This window comes from Sorghum bicolor, chromosome 7 (genome assembly GCF_000003195.3).
Source record: "Sorghum bicolor cultivar BTx623 chromosome 7, Sorghum_bicolor_NCBIv3, whole genome shotgun sequence".
Classification (NCBI taxonomy): Eukaryota; Viridiplantae; Streptophyta; class Magnoliopsida; order Poales; family Poaceae; genus Sorghum; species Sorghum bicolor.
This window is the reverse complement of record NC_012876.2, coordinates 36,404,538-36,428,471: the sequence shown is the minus strand read 5'-3', so window position 1 is coordinate 36,428,471 and position 23,934 is coordinate 36,404,538.

Genomic DNA, 23,934 nt, shown 5'->3' with positions numbered 1-23,934 from the left:
CTATTTATCTTTATATGATTATGCATATGAACTAGAGTATGGTTGTGTTCTTATCATGTTCATAGTATATGAACTAGTTCTTAGTTCTTGTGCTATGTTCTTGATATGTTTATCATTGTTCTTCATTGTTCATCAGATTAGTATGATTAGGATTAGAATTAGGAATGGGATGATGGTTCACTGTGCTGTGATGGTTGCTCTTAGCCTAGCCTGTCACTCCGAAGGGGTGGGTCCCATGGGGATTAGGAGTTGTTTCCAATTACGTGAACATGGTGTTCACGTATGCAGGAATCAGTGGATGTGCGGGTATCTTTCGGGTAGAGGGGTAGGTGGCAGGGTAGTGACAGCTCTGTCATCCTTTGCATTCCCCCACGATCAGGTATTCCGATAGGAGTTCTGTAAAGTCTCTATCGGCTGGGTATCCAACTGCGGGGATCTCCCCTCGTCTCAGGCTTAGTTCTAAATCTATTTATTACTAATTAGATGATCCGCTAACAGTTCTATGCATAGTTATATGTGACCCATGCCTGCTCAAGTAGATTTATTTCTTTATTCTTTATTTATTATTTCTCTTCTATTTTATCCTTGAGGTTGATCCAATGTGTGTCCACTATCTTGAATATCATGTTTATTCCTGTTTACTCTATGTCTACTAAGCATTCAATAAGTAATCATGTTTACACCATGTTTGATCCCTTTGCCTTCCTACAGGAATTATAAATTTGACACCCTTGAATACTCACGGGTTGAAATGCTACAATGATAGTTCTGTCCGCTTGCAGTTATATTACTTGCAGTTATATTACTTCTTCGATTGGCGTACCTAAGTACCGTTACTTAAGATTATAATCATTGTGCACTTTCAAGCATAGTGCCACAACTTGGTATATCGCAAGTAATGATGGTTAGGAAGGCCAATCCGGCATTCCTAATTATTGTTACCAGACTACACTGCTAAGGCCAGCGCCCTCGAGTTGCCTTGGGTTATCTCTCTGATGTAGCAATAGTTACGGTATGCCAACACCCGACATTTCTGGTGCCATTGCTAAGGATGGATCTATGGTCTATTTTTAGTAGTGACGCTAATAAATGCCAACAAGCATTTCTAGCGCCGTTGCCGGGGAAGGCAAAAATCATACTGGCATAAACATTGATTGCATAATAAACATTGGTAGCCATAGATTAAGTAGCATAACTTTACTATTTTCTTCCTATTTTTATTGGAATGAAATCAGGATAGTGTATGAGCGGTTTCAACTTGCCGACAAACTTCTACAGTGATCCAGAAACTCTCCTAAGGAAGAGAAGGGTTCGTACCGTCTATTCTTCTGCTACGCAACCGGCAAGCGAATCAACCGTTCCGGCACCAACCACACCAATCGCTATGGCCAACACACTCCGTGACTACTCCACTCCCGCTGTTGCCAACGCGCTGACTGTGCCCGCTGTCAATATGGGGAATGGAAGCTTCGAGATCTGCACTGGCCTCATCTCTATGGTGCAGGCAAGCCAATTCTATGGCTTGCCAAGCGAGGATGCCAACGCCCACCTTCAGAACTTCCTTGAGCTGTGCGACACTATCGTCATCAAGGACGTCACGCAGAACAGCATCAGGCTCCGTCTGTTTCCCTTTTCCCTCGCTGGAAAGGCGAAACAATGGTTTTATCAGAACAAGGAAGCAATTGACACATGGGAAAAGTGCTCCGCGACATTCCTCGCCAAGTTCTTCCCCATGAGGGGGAAGATCTCTAACTTCCAGCAGTCTTCACTTGAGTCCATACCCGAAGCATGGTAGAGGCTCTAGAAGTACATCCGGGCCTGTCCTCATCATGGAATGGAAGACTGGCTTGTGCTCCAGAACTTCTACGAAGGCCTCACAGCCATTTCAAAGGGGCACATAGATGCCGCAGCTGGAGGTGCATTCCTTTCTCTCACCATTAATGAAGCTACTGCCCTCATCGAGAAGATGGTGGCAAATCAAAGCTAGGGAGAAGGAAGAAAAACACAAAAGGCTCGCAATCTGCAAAGGAGGCAGATGTGCTTGCCGCAAAAATAGACTTGCTGCTGCAAAGGATGGACGGACAAGTTGCAAATCCCAACATGGGCACCGTCCAAGCAGTGAACTCACACACATCATGTGAAGTTTGTGGTGATGATGGCCATTCGGGGAACAATAGCCCCGAAACCCAAGAAGAAGCAGCATATGTCAACAATGGGTTTCGGCCACCACAGCAAGGTAACAACGGGTGGAACAATCAGCACCGCCCGCAGGGTAATTTCATCAATCAGCCTTCTTTGAAAGATCGAGTCATAGGGCAAGTTAAAATCAACGAGAATCTGACCAAGAAGCTGTCCTACAATGACAAGATCATTGAGAACATCAACTCCAAGCTTGAAACTATTTGTTCATCTGTCAAAAGTCAGACGAGTTTCAATAAGATAATAGAAACACAGATAGCACAGATAGCTGCATCAATTCCAGTCACTGATGTGAGAGGATCCCAGGGCAACCGGAAACCTCTACTGAGTTCGTCCATGCAACCACAGAAGAATGAAGGAAGGAGAGTCTTGCCAACGGACTATAAATGTTGAGCCCTTGCCGAAGGCATTCGGTAGTTATCTAAAAAAACTATATATAATAAAAATAAATTTTGAGCTATTTGTGTCCCAATAAAGATATCTGAAGGGGGCCCACGACATCAAGCAAGCTTGGAGGAGGTGTCCCCGCTCAGGTATTATGTTTTTTTAAATTCTTTAAATTTCGTTTTAATTTACCTTTTTTATAGAAAGTTTTTATTTTTAGTTTCCAAAAGTTTCCCTTTCTATAGTTTTATTTTTAGTCAAAAATAAAGTCTGTGAAAATCTTATAAAAATTATTTTCTGGTAGTATAGATTTTCCCATTTCCAAATCTTATTTTTATATAACTTTGAAAACCAAAAATATTTTGAATAAATATGTGGAAAATCAAAATCTAGAGCAAGATTTTAAAACAAGTCTGATCGTAACCAGTGAGACATTTGAGGTGACCGTTGGAGCCAGCAGCCAAAAGGCCAGGCAGAGGCGGGCCCACCACTGGTGTGGGCGCACTAGGGTGCGGCCGCACCCTGCACAAGGCCTCCTAGCCTCGGCCTTTGGGCAATGGCTAGTAGCCGTTGAGGGGGGCGCTCCCCTGCCTGCGATCAGCTCTATAAATAGAGAGGATCCCGAGTGGAGCACCTCACCCCTCTCACACACATTTTTTACTCTTCCCTTCTTCACTCTCTTGCACCACTTTGCTTCATAGCCTACTCCACAAGCTTAGTGCAAGAAAATTCTATCAAAAACCTCTTGCACACTTCCCTCTCCAAGCAAAAACACCATACGCTTGTGCTAGCTCGTCCACCATGAGTAGAATTTTCGGGCTTAGAAGGAGCCGCCGCCAACGCGGGAAAGATCCACCAACCCCTGCAAGCAACGAGCAACCGGCACATGGAGGAGATGAGGAGGAGCCACACGGCCATGCCATTGATGAGGCCGACGCTCCCTTCATCGACTTGGAGAGCGAGCGGGAGATGCAGGCATACAACCTCTTGAAGGAACGCGAGTTCCTCCATTCGCTAGTATTCGACCCCGCATTCTTGCACCAAATAGGTATGGATGTTGAGTTTGATACTATTTTTGAGCATTTTGGTTGGAGTAGAGTTTCCCCTGTTCATGAGCTTGGGTCACGTCTTTTGACGATCCAAATTTTGGGCACTCTACAAATGGTCGATTATGGTATTACCTTTGTTGACACCGTTTTTGGACACGTACCCGGGGATCGGTAAAGTATAGATCGGCAGATGGAGCAACGGTAACTAGTCTGCAGGGAAGTTGCCGATGAGGGCGATTGCCGATGAAGAGACAGTTGAATATGACTAAGTCTAGAAGAGGTGGCGTGTTCGTGCCAATAATCAATTTGCCGATGGCCATAAACAGAAGGTCTGTCGATGACTCTGAAGGAAAGCGTAGAGATCGCCGATTGATCTGTGGCGGTGTCCCGGTCGGTTACAAGGGGATACTTTTATATTTTCCTTAATTATTTAAATTCATTTTGTATACGGATTCTGTTTAGTTTGGAACTCGAGTCCTAATCGTGTCGATTGTAGCTCTTTGAGCAGGGTATAAATGTAGACCCTAGGGCCTTGTAATGAAAAATCTATCAATCAATCAAACATAAGTTTTTACTCATATTCCAGCATCTACTTTTTCGACGACTTAGTCATATTTTCCTTTTTATTACGAGTTCTTAGGAATTTGTCGACTTGAGCTCGGCGCATTCTTGAGTTCCGCGTGAATACCTCTTGGCCGTGACATCCGGGCGCATCGCTGTTGTCGGGACCAAAGTGTTCGAGTTATCACCTTTGGCGATAGTAAGGTCAAATCGGCTGGCGTGCATTAACATTTGAATCGGGTATTAGCCCTTTGTGTTTGCAGATCAGCTTTTGCATCAACATATCTTTTGGTACGCCTGGTGGGACAAGTTCAAGATCAAGATCAACATGTCGAATACCAATTTCGACCTCAAGAACATCATCCCTGTGACAGAAGCCAATCTCAGAGATGAGCAGAAGCAAGCTATTGCAAAAGCTATGGAGGATTAAAAGCAGCAATATTTGAAGTCCTTCAGTATCAACAGGAGCGGCGAAGTAATCCAGAAGGAAGCACTGCCGGCGCCTCGGCAGGTCACTTTTGAAGCCAATTCTGGTAAACTCCAAGACATGGTCGACAATGCTATAAACCGTGCCTGGATCAACCAAGCTGGTGTGCTGTCCAACACGGTTTTCAACGCTGTGGCTAGAACTTTCAAAGAGGGACAATTGCCACCAAATTATGTGGGCCCTGTCTATCATCAGCCAAGATCACCAGTTGTCACAGCTCCATTGGCTACTACGGCCGCTGCGGGTACAGAAACTACTACTCCTCCAACCACACTAGTACTCACTAATGTGCAATCTACGCTGATGACGACCAATCCGTCAACTTCAGATGAGCAGGTCAAGCTTGCCATAGATCTATTGGCATCGGCAATGTCGGGGTCTGTTCCTCCCAACTGGTGGGGTTATGGCATGCCCCTAGAGATGATGTTGAAGACTCCTGGAACATCTCAAGTGGCTGACATGACAGGCAAGGCTCCTATGGCATCGGCGCCTCCCAATCTGCCGATGAATCAGAGTCCCCAGTATAGTACAACTACTACTGCAAGACCTTACACTGGGAATTCTCAAGCTCCAACGTTCCATATGCCTAACGCATCAGTAGATTCAATGCCGACGCAGCAAGAGGTTTATGACACAGCCAGGGTTTGTCAACTAAATGATGATGCCCAATCTTCAGCCATCGGCGGGGTTCATGCCGATGAATGCTAACAGTGGATGGACGGGGCAGTTAGTTTTTCCACAAATGCCTCAATAGAATCATCAGGCTTCATGGTTTCAACAAGGCCAGATCCAATCTGGGTTCCAGAATCAAGGGTTGGCCAACCAGCCGATGAATCTTGGTCAACAGTTTGGTGGTCAGACAATCAACCCCATGTTCCATGCAGATCGTGCGCCTTAGCGATACGTGGAGGTTTATCAGCAGGCGCCAGATCCACAACCACCCCATGGGCAAGATGTCGATGCTTATTGGGCCGAAAAGATAGCTGAAGTAATGAGAGAACAATTTGGAATAAAACCCAAAGTCAATACTTACTCTTATCAGACACCGTATCCTCCTGCATATGACTTAATCCCTCTTCCAAATCGGTACAAGGTACCATATTTTACCATGTTTTCTTGACAGGATGATACATCGACCATGAAGCATGTCAACAGGTTCATCATTCAATGTGGGGAAGCTGCTAACAGGGATGAATTGAGGGTTCGTCTGTTTTCATCATCTTTATCTGGATCGGCTTTCACCTGGTTTATATCGTTGCCTCCTAATTCAGTGATTACTTGGGCCGATCTGGAGAAGCAGTTCCACAAGTACTTCTTCTCTAGAGTTCATGAGAAGAAAATTACCGATTTGGTCAGGTTGAAGCAGCGCAATGATGAATCGGTTAAAAGTTTTGTGCAGAGGTTGCGGGAAGTCAAGAATAAAGCTATAGTCTGGTTTTAGATGATCGGCAGCTAGCCGATTTGGCTTTCTAGGGTTTGTTGCCACATATGAGGGACAAATATGCTTCTCAAGAGTTCGAGAGCCTGAGTCACTTGGTCCAGAGGATTTCCGACCAGGATATCAAACCCTTTGAACCTAAGAGAGCTTGGAACAAAAAGGTGTCATTTGTTGATGAGGCAGCAAGCTCAGATTCTGATGAAGAGCCAGTCATCGGCTTGGCAGAATGGGTAAAAAATAAGAAGCCGATGTCTTGCCCTTTTGGGCATAAAGAGCCAGAGAAGTTCGCATTTGATATCACTAAAGCCAATAGGATATTTGACTATCTACTTCAGGAAGGGCAAATCAAATTGTCGCCTAATGATGTGATTCCATCGGCTGAAGAATTAAAGAAGATGAAATACTGCAAGTGGCATAATGCAACCTCTGACAGCACCAATGAGTGCAAAGTTTTCAGGCAACAACTGCAATCGGCTATTGAATCTGGGAGAATCAAATTTGATAGTTCCAAAGCTCAGAAGCCGATGAAGATCGATCAACATCCTTTCCTAACAAATATGTTGGATGCTAAGGGAAAGACCAAGGTCTTGACATCGAAAGCAGCTAAAAGGAATGCATCGGTAGATCCTCAGCATCAAATTACTGCTGCCGATGCCAAAGGAAAAGGCTTGATCCAAGAGGGAACTAACTCGGGAAGGCCTCCCTGATCTGGTATTGTGATAACTCATAGAAGGCCTCGGGAGACTTGGTAGCAACGTGAGGATCAGTATCGGCGCCAGCAAGAAGACTATCGTCGGGAAGAAGAAAGACGCCGACAGGAGTGGAATCGGCACAAGGATCACTGGAACTGCCCGTTCTTTATCCATTGCTGGGAACATAACATTAAATTACCCACTGTTAGGGACTGCCCTGAATGCAATGGTTATGATCGGTATGACAGATCCGATCGGCACTATCATGATGATGATCGGCGATTTAATGGGCCGATTAGGGGGAGAGCGTCAGTTCATGATTGGCTGGGGGGCAGACTTAGTGTACACGATAGGCTTGGTGATCGTGTTGAATATTTTCCCAGGAACTAGGAAGAGCTTGAAGAAATGGCCAATGCACGAGTTCCCGATGAATTCATATTTTGTAGAGACACTAATACTTATCGGATGGAGTCAAGGAAAAGTTGTCACCCATCGGCAAGGCAGTCACCACTTCCCCCATGGTGTCCAGAGGGGTTGACTAAGACACAGAAAAGGAGACTGCAGCGCGAAAGACGAGAAGAGCTAAGCAAGGGCGAGAACTCTGGCCAGTCTGGGGATCGGCAACAACCAGATCCTAAGGAAAAAGGGCCATCGGCAGATGTTAACATGGTATTCATGTTGCCGATGGAATTCCTTGCGCCATCAAGTGATGATGAATGGTTGGAGTTTTCCGACCAGATAGCTCAGTTGGCTTTGGATCCGATGACAGCTATTTTTGAAAAGCCTGCCGACAATGAAAGGCAGCATCTTAAAGCTCTGTTTGTCAAAGGGAGAGTTGATGGTCAGCCAATGACCAAGATATTAATTGATGGTGGGGCTGCTATCAACATCATGCCGTATGCAGTTTATCGGAAGCTTGGAAAAGGAGATCAAGATTTGACCAAGACCGATATGATGCTAAAAGACTTTGAAGCAAATGTGTCTCCTGTTAAGGGGGCAATCTGCGTCGAGTTGACCATCGGCAGCAAAACCTTGCCGACAACCTTCTTTGTGATTAGTGGAAAAGGTGCTTATAATTTGCTGCTAGGGAGAGATTGGATTCATGCCAATTGTTGCATCCCGTCTACGATGCACCAATGCTTGGTTCAGTGGGTAGGTGACAAGATTGAGATTGTCCCAGGGGATTCTTCTTATGTCATTGCATCAGCAGACGCAGACACCTATGAAAGGACCAGGTGTATCTCAGGAGAAGTTTGGGAGAAGGATTTCCTCAATTTGCCGATTATGAAATTCCATCGATCCAAGGAGTCGGTTTCGATGAGGAGTTTTAATGGATACATTCGCCGATGATGGAAAATTAGGTCAGGGATTCACATCGGCCGATTTTTTGTTAGAAGTAGATATAGGTAGTGGTGATAAGCCTAGACCTACTTTTATTAGTGCTAAGTTAAATTCTGAGTGTAAGCAGCAGTTAACCAATTTGTTAAAGGAATATAAAGATTGCTTTGCTTGGGATTATACTGAGATGCCTGGTTTGGACCGATCAATTGTTGAACATATGTTACCCATCAAGTCTGGATTTCGGCCACATCAACAGCCAGCTCGCCGATGTAATCCTAATATTCTTCCTGATATTAAGGCCGAAATAACCAAACTTATTGAAGCCAAATTTATTTGGCAGTGTCGGTATGCCGAGTGGATTTCCAATGTTGTTCCAGTCTACAAGAAAAATGGGAAGCTTTGGGTTTGCATTGATTTCAGGAATCTTAATAAAGCTACACTGATGGATGGTCACCCAATGCCGGTTGCCGATCTGCTAGTTGATGCTGCGGCTGGGCATTGGATTATCAGCTTTATGCATGGCAAAGCAGGATACAATCAAGTATTCATGGCTGAAGAAGATATTCCAAAGACTGCATTTAGATGTCCTTGTCATGTTGGGTTGTTTGAATGGATAGTCATGACCTTTGGCTTGAAAAATGCTGGTGCTACTTATCAGAGGGCTATGAATTTTATCTTTCATGAGTTCATCGGCAAGCTGGTGGAAATTTATATTGATGATGTGGTGGTTAAGTCTGGGGATTTCACAAAACATCTTGCCGATTTGCGAAAGGTGTTGGAATGTACAAGGAAGCATGGTTTGAAGATGAACCCTAACAAGTGTGCATTTGGTGTATCGGCAGGACAATTTCTTGGTTTCATGGTGCATCAAAGGGGGATTGAAATTAGTAGGAGATCCATTGATGCTATCAACAAAATAGTTGCTCCTACCAACAAAACTGAGCTCCAGTCCTTGATCGGCAAGGTAAATTTTATCAGGAGGTTTATATCTAATTTGTCTGGTAAAATTCATGCTTTCAGTCCTTTACTCAAATTGAGATACGATCAAGAGTTTGTGTGGGGGAAAGAGCAACAGTTGGCTTTAGATGAAATCAAGAATTAATTGGTAAATCCTCCAGTTCTGATTCCACCTCAGCAAGGAAAACCCTTCAGATTATATTTATCTACCGATGGGATGGTCATCGGTTCGGCTTTGATTCAAGAATTTGAAGGGAAGGAGCGTGTAATTTACTATTTAAGCAGAAGATTGATTGATGCTGAGACCAGGTATTCGGCCATTGAAAAGTTATGTTTATGTCTCTATTTCTCATGTATTAAGTTGAGGCACTATTTGTTATCGGCTGAATGAACTGTTATATGCAAAGATGATGTGGTCCGGTATATGCTATCTATGCCGATCATGAGTGGTAGGATCGGTAAGTGGATTTTGGCACTGTCAGAATTCGATCTGCGTTACGAATCGGCTAAAGCGGTTAAAGGACAGGTTATGGCCGATTTTGTAACTCAACATTGCGGTGCAGGGAAAACTTTAGAAATTGTGCCTTGGACGCTCTTCTTTGATGGATCCACGTGTGACTGGGGGGCAGGAATCGGCATAGTGTTAATTTCCCCTCAGGGAAGGAAGTATGAATTCTCCTTGACGATTGTTGCCACGTCGACAAATAATCAAGCTGAGTATCAAGCCTTAATTAAGGGGTTGGAGTTGTTAAAAAAGGTTCGTGCTGACGCTGTTGAAATCTTCGGGGATTCTATGCTGGTTATAAATCAATTTGCTGGAAGTTATGAATGCCGAAGTGAGGTCTTAATAACATATTACGAAAGGAGTATGCAACTGTTAAAGGAATTCAAAGATTTCCGATTAGAGCATGTTCCTCGATTGCATAATGAAGAGGCTAATCGGTTGGCTCAGCATGCCTTGGGATATCAGCCCATATTAAACACAATATCAGCAATCAGTGCTGATGATTGGAGAAAAGAAATCGTTGATTATTTGAAGGATCCATCCAAGAAAGTTGAGAGACGTGTTCGGTTTCAAGCCACCAAGTATGTGCTCCTCGAAGATGAATTATATTATCGAACAATTGATGGAATTCTTCTCAAATGCTTAGGTGATGATAAGGCTAAAAGTTTAATGGGAGAAATCCATGAAGGAGTATGTGGAGCACATCAGTCGGCTTTTAAGATGAAATGGATGATTAGAAGGAATGGGTATTTTTGGCCAACCATACTTGAAGATTGCTTTAAATATTTCAAGGGGTGTCAAGGATGTCAGAAGTTTGGCAATATTCAAAGGGCACCCGCATTGGCCATGAATCCCATTATTAAACCTTGGCCGTTCCGAGGATGCGCTATTGATCTAATTGGCCAAATTTACCCACCATCAAGCAAAGGACATAAATTCATCTTGGTTGCCACCGATTATTTCACCAAGTGGGTTGAAGCTATCCCTTTGAAGAAAGTCACCTCGGCCAATATGATTGATTTTGTAAAGGAGCATATTATTTACCGATTTGGAATTCCTCAAACAATTACTACCGATCAGGGTACTATGTTTACATCAGGGGAGTTTGATGAGTTTGCAATCGGTATGGGAATTAAAGTATTAAATTCTTCTCCTTATTATGCTCAAGCTAATGGGCGGGCCGAGGCATCTAACAAAGGAATTATGAAACTTATTAAACAAAAGATTGAAGAAAATCCTAGGAGGTGGCATACGTTGTTGAATGAAGCTTTATGGTCATATCGGATAGCTTGTCATGGGTCGACCAAAGTTTCACCTTATCAATTGGTGTACGGACATGATGCAGTGCTACCCTGGGAAATTAAGACTGGATCTAGGCGGCTATCTTTTCAAGATCAATTGACTGCCGATGACTATGCTACTTTGATAAAAGACGAGTTGGATGATTTAGCAGGGCATCGGCTAAGGGCTTTGATAAGTATAGAAGAAAATAAGAAAAGAGTTGTCAGGTGGTATGATAAGAAAGTAAAGGCTAAGGAGTTTGCCGATGGAGACTTAGTATGGAAACTAATCTTGTCGATCGGGACTAAAAGTTCAAAATTTGGGAAGTGGTCTCCCAATTGGGAGGGTCCTTATCGGATAAATCGATCTGCTCCTGGCAATGCTTATGTTTTAGAAACTCTCGAAGGAGTTGAATTTCCCAGGGCATTCAATGACAAATATTTAAAGAGATATTATCCCAACATATGGCTTGATGCATGAAAGTTTAAGTGCCGATAATATTCCTATCGGCTGGATCAAAGTGTATCTGGGGCTGGACTTAAAGTTTTAAAAGGATGCCGATAACAGTCCTATCGGCTAGACCAAAATAATCAAGAATGTTTAAAAGAGAAGAACAGGACATGACGCCGATGAAGAAGTTTACATGTTCAGCAGAGCCTAGATCGTCGATATGGCGTGCAGATGAATCTGATCAGCTTCTTCTATCTCCTTCATGTCTTCATCGGCAGAGCCCTCTACTGGCTGTAGTTTCTTCTTCATTTGCAACGCTTTGCGAGTGTGGATGTTTTGCTCCTGTTCAAGGGTCTTGATTGCTTCAGGCAGCTGGCTTTCTTCCTGTTGAGCTTGGGACAAAGCTTCTTCTACTTGTTTGAGTTCTGCCAACAGGGCTTCTCTCTTTGCCGATAGATTGGAGATCTTTTGCTTCAGCACGTCTCCTGAGGATTTCAGAATGCTGATGTTCTTATGCTTTTCATCGGCAAGGAGCTTTATTTTCATCATCTCTTCTGAGAGCTGGGTGTGAGTAGCTCTATCGGCAAGGCGCTGAACGGCCTTTTGATACTGAAGCTATCGGCTCTCCAAGTGAATAGCCTTGAAGAGAATCTCCTCGGCATCGGCAGGAATTTGGCCTCTGAGAGTCTTGAACAAGGCCTTGGCCGGATCAGAGTCGTCGACCAATTGGGCCGTGTCTTGATGAAGGAGGGCTGACAATTCTTCTAACTTTGTTCTGGTCTCTGCCGCTGAGATTCCAATAGCTCGAGAAGAACTTGCTTCCTCGCCTTCATCTTCAGAGATGTCGATGGCGAAGGAGGACAAGCTGTCAGGAGAGTCCTGTTCCTGAGAAGGAAGGCAAAATAAATTATTCTGTGATCAAGTACTGATAATAATGAAAATAAAGATCGGGTAACTTTCTTGTTTCAGAGTTATCTCTCGCTTCTTACTAAATGAGGCCGATGGAACCACAAGTTGATCGGCTGGAGTTGCCGATGAAACTATGTCAGCTGAAAGATTGACAAAAGTGATTAATAAAGTGGAAAAATAGGTCCATCGGCAATAAATGGAGAGTATGTTACCTTTAGGGGGTGCAGTACTTGTCTGAATCGAAGAGACTACCGATGCTATGATTAGGCTTGCTGGATCGGCGGTCTGCTCGTGTACATCAGCCGATGTTTCTTCTGGCTAAGGTTCTTTTGGTTGGAGTTCTTCTGCTTGGGGTTCCTCTTGTGGCTAAAGAGGGGATGGTGCATGTTGTATCTGAACTTCTAGAGGAGAGGGAGATGATTCCACCGGAATCGGTGACCCTAGAGGGGGAGAAGGCGTTGCTGTTCTCTAGCGCTTCGTTTGTGTTCTGGTACTCTTGGAACCTTTTCTCTTTGGTTGACTGGACTGGGGGGCATCGGCAGTCGTGCTTCTAGTTTTTGCCGATGTGCCAGTATGCTGGTACAACAATGAAAGTTTTATGAGTACAAGTGTAGTAGGGTATTGATAAGGTTCTGATTGAAATAATAAAAGTTACCGATGAAGTTCCCATACTAGCTGATGTATCCTGAAAAAATGTGTAAGTATAAGGATGGAATCGGTATAAGTTGAAGGACTTGAGAATTTACCTTGAATGCTTGTGCCAGGGCAGTGGCAGCTACCGATGGGGATGTTCTCGTTCGATTGGTGGTGACTTTGTTGAGGCGTACACCCTGATGCATTATAGCAGCCATGGTTGGAGCGTTGTTGCCGATCAAAGAAATTGGACCCGATGGAAGGAGTTCAATCGGCCTGCCGCTCCTGCTGACTAGTGGTGGCGTATCATCGACCTGTATACAACACAGAAAGTAAGTTACCGATGGAAAATGAAAGTGAAGGGATTGAAGCATCGGTATTAAAGTACTTACAGTATTATCAGGGACTTTGTATTCGAGGTTGATCATGCCACAGTATGTGAGAGCCGATCTGCAGAACAGGTGCTCTTTCCATTCTTCCCACCACTGTTTATATGCCTGAGTGATGAAGAGAGCTGGGATCCAAGCCGATAGATCGACATCTGTATCGGCGTTTGGTGGAAGTTGGGCTACCCTGATCCATTCCAGATTGCTGGTGATAATCTCCCTCGACTTTATCACATCGGTGTAGCAAAGTGCAATCGGCAGTTGGCCGAAAGCCAGTTGGTGAGCTAGTGCCGATGGGTTATAAAATTCATAGGTCAGATTGGAGGCTTTCCCACTACCAATGAAGTTCACTAGTATGGCTCTTGGGGTGATAATTGCCATCATCACGTCACGATCCTTGTTGAGAGCATCATTGAAGGGATGGAAAATCAAAGGGAATCTGGTGTCTGGATCTTCATAAGGCATCTATGCTCGCTGTTCTCTGGTTAGGCCCTCGTACAGAGTCTGAAAGAATCGGCTAACCTGGTCTGCGTTACCACCTGTGCCAGGCAAAACTATGGCAGCTTCGCCAAAGTTCAGAGGGGAATGAGTTACCGATTCTTCTTCATCCAGTTCATAATCCTCGGCTATATCCCTAGGGAAGCGCTGTGCAAAGAGGTCGAACTCAAGGCGCTTGTGCATGTGGAGACTAAGCCACATATTGATGAACCACCAGGGACTCCCTAAGTTGCCGATGGGTAGGCCGAGCAGAAGTTTCCTGGCTACTTGGTGGACGAGGTGATAAGCCGAGCCAAGCAAGTATCGGCCAAGGGGAAATCTGCCGCCATTGGCTAACCTTTCTGCTACCGACAAGTAAACAGAAGTTGGTCCTGTCGATCGGCCACAGAATACAAATTTATCCAGCCACATGTTCAGAAAAGTGGTCTGTTCCTTTGCATTGACAGGGCCTGTTCTTCGGTATTTCTTAATGTACCCTGACCAACCACTGATAGCACGAGTTTCCACCTTAGCACTGGGTTTAGAGTCGAACAGGTGGGTGTTATCGGCAGTGGATATATCTAAGCCGGTGAGCATAAGTACATCGGCAAGTGTAGGAGAAGTAGGGCCATGGCCAAACACAAAAGCATTGAGTGTGTCTGACCAAAAATATGAGGCAGCTATCAGTAGACTCATTTCTCTCCATATCGGCAAGAGACAATCTAATGCACTGATCTAATTTCCGTTCACCCCATTGGACCTCATTTGAGTTACTGACTCTCAGGAACCAATCCTTCCATCCCTTGGTAGGACTAGACCAGGAACGGAAGGCATCTTTCCATAGATCTAGAGAAAAATTCTCGGCTCTAAAGGGGATTCTATTTGTCTCTGCGTTTATAACATCGGTGGGATCTAAGTTTCCTAGTGGGCCAAGGCATTGGAGATGGGGTTGATTGGTAGGGATTACGATCTTGTCGGCCAAATCCTAAAGATTTTAAGGATAAAAGAAAAAAGTAAGAAGAAAAAAAAGGGAATATTCAGTAAAAAGAATTGTGGATGGACAAAAGTACAGCAAAAGTACGAAAAAAGAAGGGGGGTAAGCTAACCTCAGGGACGACGAAGTTGACGGCCATTGCCCCGCAAGGAAGAAGATCGAAAACTTGGGGGTTGTTGGAGGAAGTTCTTGCTGGAGTTCTTGGAGTTCTCAAACAGTGCCGCCGCCAGGAAAGCAGAGTTTGGGCTGTAGAATGATGCGATGGAGAAGGAGTACCCGAGAAGGAAGTATTTATAGGACAAAACGGGCATGGGCAAATTTGACTTATCTCTTCGCCGCATCCGTAAAATCCGAGGGTGCTCAGGTCGATATGGTAACTGTTCGCACGATAATCAAGGGATTGCGCAGGTGATTTGACAGGAAGCGGTCATGATTTTGGAGATATTTCACTGTACAAGATCTCCTGGTCGGTCCATCGGCAGTTCCCTCTAACGGTAATATTGCCGATGGGTGCATAAAGTGGAGAGATTCGGTTCGGAAGGTTGAGGAATTCGAGTAATATGCAAGAAAATCGGGCTGAAGTTGTTCGGATTTTGACAAACGGTTACCAAATTGAGAGAATTAATTGCGGAAAGACATCATTACTGCAGAGAATTTCGGAGCATTGATGATTTTATACTTCAAAATTGGGGGGCATGTGTTGACACCGTTTTTGGACACGTACCCGGGGATCGGTAAAGTATAGATCGGCAGATGGAGCAATGGTAACTTGTTTGCAGGGAAGTTGCCGATGAGGAGACAATTGAATATGACTAAGTCCAGAAGAGGTGGCGTGTTCGTGCCAATGATCAGTTCGCCGGTGGCCATAAACAGAAGGTCTGCCGATGATTCTGAAGGAAAGCGTAGAGATTGCCGATTGATCTGTGGCGGTGTCCCGGTCGGTTACAAGGGCATAGTTTTATATTTTTCTTAATTATTTAAATTCGTTTTGTATATGAATTCTGTTTAGTTTGGAACTCGAGTCCTAGTCGTGTCTGATTGTAGCTCTTTGAGCAGGGTATAAATGTAGACCCTAGGGCCTTGTAATGAAAAATCTATCAATCAATCAAACACAAGTTTTTACTCATATTCCAGCATCTACTTTTTCGACGACTTCGTCATATTTTCCTTTTTATTACGAGAATTCGTCGACTTAAGCTCGGCGCATTCTCGAGTTCCGCGTGAATACCTCTTGGCCGTGACATCCGGGCGCATCGCTGTTGTCGGGACCAAAGTATTCGAGTTATCACCTTTGCCGATAGTAAGGTCAAATCGGCTGGCACGCCTTAACGTTTGAATCGGGTATTAGCCCTTTGTGTTTGCAGATCAGCTTTTGCATCAACAACCTTCCGTTGCTTTGGAAGAGATTTCATTATTTATTGGAAGGATCTTGCGAACCGTTTGGGTTTCCACGAGCGGTGCTCCATTGAATTAGGTTTCCCCCTAGGGGTTACCAACGTCATGCTTTCTGGCATTTGATCTCGGGGCAACACGTCGTTGGAAAGTTTCAGGGGCATTCTGCCAACATCCATCACCCCACTCTGAGGCTTCTCCATAAGTGGATCGCTAGTTCGTGCTTTTCAAGAGATGATACGCATCTTACTCACGACATAGAGTTGAAATTGCTTTATGCTGCGCCAAAAAGATTAAGGTTGCACCTGTGGTTGAGCTTGTTAATCATTGGTTGCATTCCATTAAGACTTCAACTGCTATCATCTGCACATCTCTTATTACTCACCTTGCTGCAAGTGTTGACACCCATGCTGCTAATACCATTATTTACATCACTACTCCTCGCATCATGATTAATGAATCACATCTTTCGTATGCACATATGATTAAACGCGACGAAACAGGTAAAAAGATTTTATTTTATTTTTCAGGATATACAAACGAGATCCAGTTACCTAACCCGGATCTCACTCATTAAAATTCCCCATCACTCACCTTCACCCTTATTGAGAGGGAAAGAGGACGCAGAAGCTCTATTTCTCGCAGGAACTCACGGAGGAGGGAACAAGAAGAGCAGGCAGCACAAGCAGCAAGGGCAGCACAGCCAGCACCATCCGCACAGCTAGCACAGCACACTCCACCACCAGTTATGCCAGGGATGGGATGGACCCCTGCTATACCTGTACCCGGATTTACCCCTGGGTATGGATATGGTATGGGATATGTTTCTCACCCCTACGAGGCTGGAGGTTCGAGCTGGCAGACAGGAGGGTCGAGCTGGCAGGCGCACGGAGGCGCAGGCCCAAGCGAGCCAGAGTGTAACACCCAAAATCTGGTTTTGAATTAATAGGGTTTAATTTGATTTATTTAAGTATTTTTGTGGGCATTTAATATAGCAAATAAATATTTTTTGTTGAAATTAAAATTTGTTATAAGTTTAATAACATGTTTTTGCATTTATTCTGGTCATTATTTTATTTTTGTACTGAGTGTTTTATTTTAAATTTAGTTGAATTCAAATTCTCTTTTGGAAAATAGTGTTGAAAATTCAGTTTTTTTTAGAAAAAACAAGGGAAAATGAACCGTTGCCTCGTTTGGCTTGTTGCATGGCCCTGTAGTGCAGCCATGGCCACCTCCGTGCCGCTGGCTTAACCTGAGCCAAATTCTGATCCGAGTCGAACACTGCACAAAGCTCTGTTTTTCTGGGTTTTGACGATCGTGCCTTGCCTAGCATCCTATAAATCTCGTGAGGCCTTATCTCATCTGTTTTCCAATCTCCGTGTCGCAGTCCAAGCCCTAGCTGCACTCTCATCTTGGTTTGCGCCTCGCCGAGAAGCCAAGCTCATCGCCTTATAGACGCCGCGTCCATCTTCTGTTTTCCGAGACGATCCAAGCAGGTCTGGTCAACTCCATGTGGTGGTTGATCTCCATGCACCGTTTATCCTCTTGTTTCTTTTCTCTTTTGCTTACGATTCATCATGGAACTCTCGCAGCACATCGAACATCCTCCAAAATCAAGTAGTCGATCATCTCTATCTCGCTTCAGTTGGTGGATTGGTTCTAGGTGAGCAGGGTGTTGCCGCTGTCTTTTTTTTTTATGCCCTCTCAGCTCACCGTGGCCGTTTGGCCCTCGTCCAGGAGCACCGGCAAGATCATATCTGATGATGGCCACCATCGTGTGCCCTGCGTGTTTTGCTAGCTTGATGATGTTAGGGTGATGTCGTAATGACATCACACAAATTTATGACCGTTTTTCTTTACAAAAATAAATCTAGAAATACAAAAGAAATACATTAGATTGTTTTACTCATATAATCTTTATTTTAACTCTGTTTTTGTCCATTCAAAATTCGTTAAATTCGTATTTACGAGCTCTACATGTTAGAAGTATTATTTCTGTGTTTTGAAATTGTTTATTTTCGCAGTGGCATTTAAATAATTATTTATTTATAGGAAATCTTAGAAAATTCATAACTTCTACGTTTTCATGAACTTTACGTTTGTGTGATCGTAGCGCTACGTAGAATATTTTCATAAACTTTTATCTTTGATTTCTCACTGTTGATGTAATGTTCTAATTATAGCTTGTTTGCTTCGTGTATGATTGTCTCTATTGGAATGCGTGTTGTTGATTGATGATCGAGTTTAGTCGGTGAGCTTTACATTGGTGATCAAGGCCAATCTTTTGACGACCAGCAGTCTGAGGAGAGCTTTTATCAAGGCAAGTATTACTTGGGATCATCCTTGTTACCTATACACTCATAAATACATATATATCATATTGCATGTTTCCACTTTGTCGACCTTAGCAAAATCATAAATGATTGTTACCCGGATTCCTTGTTACCTACTTGTAGTGCTTGAAGTAATCCATGATCTTGTAAGATGATTAATAGCTATGCATGAACGTAAAAGGATGACAAATAACTATATGAGATCTTGTCTGTACGTGATCACCCGGGATAATAGTACAACCATGAGGGCTATATGGCTCTGGTTTTAGCTTAGTATGAGGACCTTTTTCTAGCTTGTTAGCGGTTACCTTAATTGACGTAAGAATGGCTAGACACGTTGGGTATAGTGCGGCCTCTGTCCGTGTGTATAGACTGTGGGTTATGTGCCATGGAGGGGGGCTCTATATCAGCCTGCCGAGTGAATATAATGGCCTAACTTGTTAGACGAAACCTTTGAAAGGCTTCATAGTGATCCCTGTCGACCTCCCTTGGAAGGAGGTTAAGAGACTTGCAACCTCGGGCGAAAGGGTAAATCATGACTCATGGGTAAAGATGTATGCAGAGTGTTTAAAACTAGTATACTAGCCGAGCTCATAGTCAGGAGCGGCCTTGGACACATCTACATTAAGATGATGAACTTGTTACGTTATTATGATCATTTGATTATTGTTTATGCTACTAATTAATTATGCTTACATTTGATCATGTAATTATTGGATTACTGATGCTACCTTGACAATTGCTATCAAATTATGAACATGCTATCCACTATTAAAAGCTAAATGCAGTTAAACCAATGTCAGCTTGAGCCTCATGAACCTCTGGTTATACTTGTTGAGTACGATATGTGCTCAAGTTGCTATTTCACAACACCTCAGGATATGTTAATGATGGTGATTGGAATGAGGACTATCGCTATGAGTAATAGGTTTGAAGTCAACCAGTCAACGTTTGCCCCTATGTGGAGCTTCCGTCGAGAGCGTTATTTATTCTTATTATCATTATTGTATAATGACTATGTGATTTATTATCGTTCCGCTATGTAATAAACACTGCAATGGCACTTTTGAGATTTGTCTATTTATGTGTGCAATTGTTTCTGGGGAACATATGAGCCTTTCATGCATTCTATTTTGTTCTTAAAATATGGGTGTGTCACAGAGGCATATGGGGCAGGGGATCCAGGCATCACGAGCCAGGACACTCATCAGATTCTGAGGGAATGCCACCCCCTGTTTGCCCTCAGGTCACACTGGACGTCCTCAACACTTGCATGGGAGGACTGGAGCTCCAGAACAGGCAGATCCAACGTATGCTGAATGCCCACATCCAGACTGCTACCCAATGGCATCAGCAGACCCAGCAGAGCTTCATCGACCTTGAGGATGCAAGCCGTCACTGGCACAAGGCACAGATGGCCTACCTGCGATCCATGGGACATTTCTCTGGACCGCAGCAGTGAGGTAGCTTGGGGGAGGACCCCCACAAGAGGTAACATGTATCTTACATTCTTGCACTTAATTTTAGTTCTTAATTTCAGTATTTAAATTTCAGCAATTTTTCATCATCTTTCAAAAAACTTCCACTCTCATGTGCGCTATGATATGTTAGTTTCTCTTCTGTTGAAATGATGAATAGTTCCTCTGTCTATAATTCTCTAGTATCTAAGTTATAATTTAGTGTTCATCAAGATTTAAGTTTGTTGGCTAAAAATGTCTCATTCTGAGAACTTGAAATCTTGTGTGATGCAAATGCATGATCCTTTTCTAAGTTGTTGCGAGACATGATATGGTATAAATAGATTTTGCTATGACTTTGTTCTAAGAGAAACTTGACATCCGGAGTTTTCTTTTAAAAAATTCAAAACAAAGAGTTTCTCAATGATTATGAAATACCTACCAAGGCCATATGACTTGCTTAGTAGTTTGTACACCTTTAGTCATATGCGGCTTGCGGCGCTTTGAGTTGAGTCAAATCCCAGGTATCCTAGAGTGAGATTATGGTCATGCACCCATGATATGAGATTCATGCACCCACCAAATAAAGCCGACTCTCACGCTGAGAAGTTGCGCACAACATGCGCCCTTCCATCCACCAAAAATATGCCAACTCTTACCCTGAGAGTTGCGCCTTAGCTTCCACCAAATAAGTATGCCAAACTCTCACCCTGAGGTTTGCGCATCCCCATACACAATTTTACTCCTTACATCACCATCATGACATCTCTCCATTTTCCTCTTTGAGATCCCTTTGAAACATGTGGGCATCAGTTATCCATGAAAAAAAAAGAAGGAAAAGCCAAGAGGCATGGACGGGAAAATCAAAATCCCCGTCAGAATATATATATATATATGATCCATATTTTTAGGGCCCATATGTTTACATTCTCTCATTCTCATCCTCAAATAAAGAGAGTCATAATACACAGAGTAACCAAAAATATTTAGATAGGACTACCACCAAAAATTCCACACACTTGCACATCTCAATCAAGGTGTATGACTTGTATCTCCTCATGGTCCGGGCTTTGACTTGGCAACACAAGTGTTGTAAGTACGCCCACCCTTATACATTCCCAAAGCTCCATTCTCAGCCTTAGTGGTAGGTCTTAAAGGCAAACACAAATGCCTTTGGTGAGGATTTCATACACATTGAGCGATCGAGAGAATCATTCGAGGAACTTATTTATTTTGCAAAAATTTATAAAACCTCTAGATTGATGGTCTTTCAAGGGATGAATGAATGGTGAGTCTGTTACAACCATTCTATCTTGCAACCACCCAAGAACTTGGAAAAGCTATAAGCCCCATGAGAAGTTAAGACAGAGAGTGGATAGCATGCCAACTTATTTAAATTGTGAATGAATGCTTTGTTATAGGTATGATACTCTTGAATTATATCGTCATAGTAGCAACTCCTGATCAACAACCATACTTAATTATTTGCTCAAGATGAGCAAAGATTAAGCTTGGGGGACTTGTTGGCAGTCATTATTGACCAATCATAAACTGCCAACTTGATTGAAAATGAGAAGAAGAAATCATATTATATACACACAAGCATTTTATTACTAACAAGTTGCACTTGTACCATAGTGATTATATTTTGCAGGAATTATAGTGCAACAAGTGGAGATGTGCCAAAATACGTATTCAGAAATGCGCAAACCAAGAAAATAGAGAAAGGCTTGAACAACGCAGAACTGGGCCTGATCGTAACTACAGGAGAGATCCAGGCCCAGAGCCAAACCGACCACGCGAAGGCGGTGGCCAGGGGGACCCACCCAGGGTGCGGCCGCACCCTGGTGCGGGCGCACCCCTAGATGCGGCAAACCAGGCCCATCTTTCTAAGGAGGTTGCATGCCGCCATGCATAGGACAGTTTCACCTACTACCAAATTTAGATGCGACTAACCGTCCTAGTTCCACTATAAATAGAGAGGCACTCCCACCTTTTCAAGACACACATCATTTGGAGTCAATTTACCACACACCTCTCACTTGTATCTTTAGTCTAGATTAGTAGTAGAGCAAGGCAAGAGCTAGCAAGGAGAGCTTGTCTCCTTAGAAGAAAGGATTTTCTGGGTATGAATAATATTCAATCTTCTTCCATGAGCAAGTTCTATTTATCTTTATATGATTATGCATATGAACTGGAGTATGGTTATGTTCTTATCATGTTCATAGTATATGAATTAGTTCTTAGTTCTAGTGCTATGTTCTTGATATGTTCATCATTGTTCTTCATTGTTCATCAGATTAGTATGATAAGAATTAGGTTCACTGTGCTGTGATGGTTGCTCTTAGCCTAGCCTGTCACTCTGAATGGGTGGGGCCTGCGGGGGTTAGGAGTTGTTTCCAATTACGTGAACATGGTGTTAAGGTATGCGGAAATCAGTGGATGTGCGGGTATCTTTCGCGTAGAGGGGTAGGTGGCAGGGTAGTGACAGCTTTGTCATCCTTTGCATTCCCCCACGATCAGGTATTCCGATAGAAGTTCTGTAAAGTCTCTATCGGCTGGGTATCCAGCTGTGGGGATCTCCCCTCATCTCAGGCTTAGTTCTAACTCTATTTATTGCTAATTAGATGATCCGCTAACAGTTCTATGCATAGTTATATGTGACCCATGCCTGCTCAAGTAGATTTATTTCTTTATTCTTTATTTATTATTTCTCTTCTGTTTTATTCTTGAGGTTGATCCAATGTGTGTCCACTATCTTGAATATCATGTTTATTCCTGTTTACTCTATGTCTACCAAGCATTTAATAAGTAATCATGTTTACACCATGTTTGATCCCTTTGCCTTCCTACGGGAATTATAAACTCGACACCCTTGAATACTCACGGGTTGAAATGCTACAATGATTGTTCTGTCCGCTTGCAGTTATATTACTTCTTCATTCATGAACTATCGATTGGCGTACCTAACTACCGTTACTTAAGATTATTGTAACACCCCAGTGTTATGGTTGCATTAGTCATGTGCATAGCATGAGCATCATCATCCATTCAAAGCATCCATGATCATCATCTATCTTGAGCCATGTCATTCTATGCAAAAATATGATTTAAATTGCTTAAATAGGTTTCCTATGCTTATGATTGAGTGAGCAATGTTTGTGTTTGTGCTTAATGCCTTGGTAATTAGTTTATCTATGCTTAACTTGGCTTTGGGAACAATGTTCATGTTGATCACTTCTCCAAAATATGCTTCTAAGTCATACTTATGAAAATAGGCCCTAGAAACCTCTTTTGCTTAGGATTTTAAAAAGTGTTTCATAAAATGTTTGCATGTCAAAACTTTCTACAGAAAAGTTATAGCAAATTTTATAAGGAACAAAAGTTGTTTTATGGCCATCTCATGAAAATGATCACAAATAGCTCAAAAGTGACCCACAAGGCAGATTTGGGGCTGTTTTCAACACTTAGAAAATTTTCTAAGTCTTGGAACGAAACCAGTTTGCTCGATTGATTTTGGAAACGTCATAACTCTCAATCCAGGCCGATCTAGCTCTTGCTCCAATTTACAAAGTTGTAGATCTCGCCTAGTACTCCAACTTTGTCAACTACGCCATCTCCTAATTCGCTCTGGTTTGGGAGATAATCGTCGGTGAATTGGCTCTGTCAGACAAACACCGTTTCTTCTGAATCGGACCTGAGCTCGTCGACGTGGCCGACCGCCGGCAGAGCTCCGTCGCCATTTGTCGACCGTACGCCGCTTCTGGCCCCGCTTGTCAGCTCTCGTCGTGTGCATGACCTCCACGGCGACGTCCCGGGCGAAGTGGACGCGTCCATTCGCTCTGCCTCGCCCTCTCTCGCATGAAACTCGCCCGCAGCGAGCTCACCGCCGCGAGCTCACTCCGACGAGCTCGTGTGCGCTCCTCGCTGCGTCTCCGTCCACCAAACTCCACCCAAAGCTCCGCCGTGAGCTGCTCTCCAATCTCCACCCTCTAACTCGCCGAGAAGC